Genomic DNA, 6,106 nt, shown 5'->3' with positions numbered 1-6,106 from the left:
ATAAAAAGACTAAAAAATAATAATAAGACATTATTTTTAAATGTCCTTATTTTTAAATTTCTATGGAGGAAATAGTGATGGACATGAGTTTCGCCTCCCCATCCCCATATCACTGGTCAGCTGTCTTTGTTCTCATATTAGTCTTTCAATACCCTTACCTAGGGCATGCCTAACACTCAAACAACTCCTTTCACTAAATGCCCTTTCTGTGTCTGTCCATATTCCCTCTCTTTGCCCAGCTGATGCCTCTTTATGTAGGGACCAACCTGATCTCTGGTTTTCATCTCTTTCACATCACCAACATAAAGGGATGGCTGGACAGATGCACCATAGAGTCTAGTCTACTGCATCACACTAGGAAAGCAGAGTCTGAAAATTACTATGATTATCATGCTACTCAACAGAGAATTCTGAGGCTACTAAAAGATATGGTTTAGCAGGGAAGAGGAGCTCATTAGACCATTCAGTGTCTCAGGGGATAGACCCCTTCTCCTAGAGCAAATGGAGTTTTATGGAAACAAAAGAATAATGGGACATGCTTTCCTTGACTGGGGCCATTGGGAGGGTAAATCCCAAAGTGGTAAGTAATGCCCTTCAAGGAGTTGTCCTAGTTACAACAGTGTCTCAAGAATACCTTCAACATGATACACTGTTGCCCTAAGAAAACAATGACTCCATAGACCAACCTTCACTGATGAGCATGCTCATGAAGCTGTCTTTATAGGGAGGGGAACAGGTTGCCCTGAAATTTCTTCCCCAATTCCTCATCCTGCTAAGGGCCACATTTGAGGAATAACTTGTTAGAGGTGGTCTAAGTGGGGGAATAGAGAGCATGAGACATTTGAAAAGTGGGATACATTAAAAACTAAATTGTACATTTTTACTATTAATTAGAGTTAATTGCTTCTGCCTAACATCTCTAAACGTCAAGGCCAAGTTTAGCCCTGCAAAATATTGAAAATAATCTTTGAAGACCATTCAAACTATAACTCAGAAGGTAACCACCAAAACTCTGAAAACCTAACATAACTATTTAAAATTTCCAAAACATCCTTATGAATAATTTCCCTTGAGGTCTTGCCAAGAGATTTGCCATAATATAGAAAAAATAAAATACGACTATATCCAGTAACTGACTTGTTAGTGTACCAAAAAAACAGTATATGAAGAGTTTATGAATTAAGAAACATTTTAAAATTATGATATTGTTTCTAGCTAATATACAACATCGATAGAAAGAAAATCTGGGTTTGGAAATTGTATTACAATAAGATTACATTTTTTTAGTAAGTGGAGTTGACTTACTAAAAAAGTGTTGAACCAATTTCTGCTCTATAGCAAAGTGACCCAGCCATACATATACATACATTCTTTTCCTCATATTATCTTCCATCATGTTCTGCCACAAGAGACTGGGTGTAGTTCCCTGTGCTACACAGTAGGACCTCATCACTTGCCCCTTAGAAATATAAGAGTTTGCTTCTACTAACCCCAAACTCCTAGTCCATCCCACTCCCCCCTCCCCCTTGGCAACCACAAGTCTGTTCTCCAAGTCTCTGAGTCCGTTTCACTTTTGTTGATACGTTCACTTGTGCTATATTTTAGATGGCATGTATAAGTGATATCATTTTAAAAATTGTGATTTTTAAGAAAGCAATTGTGTATATTGCTTTCTGTTTAAGAGAAGTAACAGAAAACTGTCTTTATGTGTCCTTGGTTCTGATTGTTGTACAAATTCAACAAGGAAAAGATACAAACATTTTCCACAGTGCTTAGTACATAATTACTCCATACATGTGAGCTACTATTACCATCACGGTGAATTTTAACTTGAACTGATATTTTAACAAACAATTCTGCTTTAATTCTCTGTTATGCTTTATTTCAGATATTTAAAATATTACACACACATAGAAAACCTATATTCCCACAACTCAGAATCATCAACTCTTACTTTTGTGATATTTATTTCCAGCATTTTCTAGCACATAAAATATCACAGAGAAAATCAGTGTCCTTTCTATCACTCCCTGACCCAAAACCCAACCCAGAGGCAACTACTATTATGAGCTTGGCATGTATCATTCCAGCTCCGTTCAATGCTATCGAATATTATGCATGTAATAAATATTTAAATATTGATATAATTACATGGCTATATATTCAGAGTTTAAATTTTTCTATTGGGGGGGATTTAAACAGGGATCCAATACTAGCAGAATAACCCAGCTATCAAAAGGTGGGAAATGTCTGACAACCTGGGCTAGAGCAGTTTGTATCAAGCACCAATATTCATACTTTGGTCACTAGATTGTAGGAGAATATTTAGCTCCTGTTAATCCATTGGACGTTTTCTTCTGGACCCCAAAGGTTGACCAGCCACTGAGGGATGGGGCTGGTGGTGTGGCAGAGATCCAGAAAAGAGAGGTCTGAGAGGAAGAAACACATGACTGCATGCAGATGGGAGTCAGGGTACGACAAGATAATGATGAACAGGTTGCCTATAATGTCATCAAGTAGAACACCAAGATAACCAAAAAGAGTATTACTTCCAGATGAGGCCAATTAGAAAAACCCAGGAGAACAAAGTAGCCTCGAGAAGTTGCACTGATTTTTTCCCATTGTCACTCATTTCTTATTATCTGGGGAGAGAGTCCCAGAAAAACACTGATTGCTTCAATATAATACGATGTGAAAGTGACTACTAATTATTTTGATGACTACTTTTTTAATTCTAACAAAATTTTAAATATGAGTAGTTCATATTCATAGTATACAGGCATCACATATTTGGCCCCAGGATTACATCTCACTTGAATTAATATCTCATTGTGCATACAGTCTAGGATAACAGTAATCTATAATATAGGCTATTCATCATATTTCGCTGTTGATTTACTTTTACTTTTGTCTTATATTACCTTTTACATTTATTTATTTTGCTTCCTAAGTGTTCCATAATTAACAAAAATAGAGGCAGACAGGTCCATTGCAATTCCTCAGAGACAGAACCAAACTATGTCCTGACCCTCTTGTTAGAAGAAAATATGTCTCAGGAGAAGGGAGGCACGATAAAGATTCAGAACAAGGAGAAGAAAGGAAGTGAAACATATTCATATTCCTTCTTTTCAGGATGAGAAACGTTCAAATATAGTATCATGTAATCAGCACAACCCTACACGCTTGTGTGTGTGGAGAGAGGGCATTGCTGGGAAGGACATAATGCTCTCTCCGGAGACACAATCTTCCTGGCATCAGACACGGTCCTGACGACAATAAAAGCTTCTCAGTGCATAGCCTTAGAAGTGAGGGCTGGGGAGCTTTACATCCTCTGAACATGGGGAGGTTAGAAGGAGAGCATGCAGACAAAATCAGGGAGTGGCTCCTCAAAAGCAAATACCATCTACTTTTTTTCCTCAAAAATGATGATTGAAGGTATGTGATATAACTGAGGTCTTAAGAGTGCTGTGGAAGATGCTGGATGAAAGCTTGAAAACGAATAGCCAGCATTCGAAGCATTATTCAGTTCTGGACATTGTTTTAATCAGTTAGTTTCTCCCCTCTCTGAAGACCATAAAAATTTCCTCAGTTTGCCAGTATCCCTGTCATAAAGGATAAGTTGTGACTTATGCTGTAGGTTGTTTTAAATTAATTATTTCACAAGAATTAGATACAGCTCTTGTTGTTGGGTAATTGGAAATGCCTGTATCATCCTGTACATGTTACACACATCGAGTGCTAAAATAGTCTGCGAGCTTATGTTAAGGCATCACTCAGCTAGATATTAAGTCCTCGATGAAATAACTACGGATAAATGGTGGAAAGCAATGGGAAATCATCTCTGCCATATTCAATGGCCAGTTTATTTAAATTGTACCTATGATTCAAGCATTTTAGAAATGACCATTTCAGAATAATGGAGACTAATATTTACTGAGTTTTTCTTATATTCCAGGCACTGCACTAAGCGTTTCAGGTAAAATATCTAGTAATGTATCACATGATTTCCTCTGGCTGATAGGAACTAAAGAAACATTTCATCATGACAATAGAGACTAATAAGGGACTGAGTCAGTTAAGCAACAGTTCTAGTTACGTGGAGCTGGCTCCAAATGAATCACTTCTGCTGGGTTATTTCCAAAGCAGAGCTGTAGACAAGGTACATGTCTTGGATCTTGGGCTGGGTAAGCTGGCACATGAAGAAAGCCACGAGCTATTGAAATGATCTTGTCTCTCTCCTCTATTTACTTTTTCATACATCCACCTATCACTGAAACTCCATCTCAAGATTTAAACCTGCAGAATCTTGTCAATGTTCAACAGCCACTTGATCTTTCATCACATTGAGTAGGAATCTACACAGTGTATCATGGGCATGAAACTCCTATATCTTTAGATTAGAATCATGGCGCATTATTTGGTTGATGGCTGATTCTTAATATAGGTTATTTTTATAGACTGGCAATATTAGAGAATATTGCACACAGTGTCTAATGAGCTCATTAACATGACATTTCTAAAGGGCAAGAGTTTCTGATGGTGATAAAGTGCATGTTAATTTCTTATTTTGTCTTTTGGTATCTTTCTTTCTTTTTAGGGCTGCACCTACAGCATATGGAAGTTCCCAGGCCAGGGGTCAAATCGGAGCTGCAGCTGTCAACCTCCGTGACAGCCACCGCAAGGCAGGATTCAAGCCACATCTGCAACCTACACCACAGCTCACAGCAACGCTGGATCCTCGAGCCACTGAGTGAGGCCAGGGATCAACTCCATGTCCTCATGGATATTAGTTGGGTTTGTTTCCTCGGTGCCACAATGCGAAGTCCAGGCACTCCTTAATTTCTTAGTTTGAATTCACAGTTGCCTCTACAATGTTGGCACATTAAAACCAAAGCAATTCAGCAAGAAAGAGGAAGGGCTTCATCATTCTTCCTTCACACCAACATGACAAATCAGAAACTTTAGCTCGAGAAAATATGTACCAGGTGAGAGACAGAGAATGTTCATGCCCAACTATACTGCCTGAGATGCTCCTTCCTGCAGACCCCTGACACCTGCCTTGAGCCTCTCGCACCCTTTCTGTAGGCAATGATTAAAATTAACCATTCTTGGTGTCTACATAAAGCTGACCTCTACTACACCGATCTTAGGTCAACAGACAAAGGTCAAGACGGAGAGTAAATCCAGAAAACAACAGGAAGAGTACTGAAAAAAATCAGATTTTACCTGGTGTAGAATTATTCCAAGTGACAGGGAGGGAGAAGAGAACTGAACAATTTTGCTTGCATTCTCACCCCCAGGGAGACCTATATATTTATTTCTATATGATTTAATAATTATTTCTAGACAGAGTATCCGTCTTTGCCTTTTTAAATGTTTAGAAGCACTCAGAGATCTTCACTATCTTGGATGCCTTAGATTTTCAGCTGTCTCTGAAGTTTACCAGGTTTTAAAAAGTCCTTACCACAGGAAGTCTTTTAAATTCACCCTGTGGGTCTAAGACTATCACCTGACTAAGAGCAGGCATCAGCCTTTGTGCACTCAGCCCGCACTGTGGGCCATCCACCAGTAGGTGTCTCTCATTCCCACAGCCCCTGACTCCAACGCACAACACGGACTTCTGCTGTCTACAGTCTAAACAGGAGCAAGATATTTAGCAAAAGAAATCTTTGCGATGTCACCAGTTGCGAAAGAGTCACGCATTCTCCTTTTGTGGTTGGGATTTCCCCCTCAGGCCTGCCATCAGAGTCACTGAGGAAACTGCAATTTGTTTCAGATACACAAAGACAGAATGAGTAAGATACACATCTTTACACTTAAGCAACAGAACAGATGACAACTCCACATCCAGAATTTTCTATGCAACTGCATAGGCTATATTAAGAAGTCAGGACAGCAAGAAAATATTTTGGGGAATTCCCGTCGTGACTCAGCAGTTAACAAACCCAACTAGGATCCATGAGGATGCAGGTTCAATCCCTGGCCTCTCTCAAACAGTTAAGGATCCAGCATTGCCAACAGCTGTGGTATAGGTCGTGGATGCAGCTTGGATCTGGTGCTGCAAGGGTATGGCTATGGCTATGGTGCAGGCCCAAAGCTACAACTC

The sequence above is a fragment of the Sus scrofa genome, chromosome 7 (genome assembly GCF_054392235.1).
Source record: "Sus scrofa isolate SSC_HxYL_T2T_F1_AM1 chromosome 7, Sscrofa_HxYL_maternal_Yorkshire_Landrace_v2.0, whole genome shotgun sequence".
Classification (NCBI taxonomy): Eukaryota; Metazoa; Chordata; class Mammalia; order Artiodactyla; family Suidae; genus Sus; species Sus scrofa.
The sequence above is the reverse complement of the archived record's forward strand: the minus strand, read 5'-3'. Positions refer to the sequence as shown.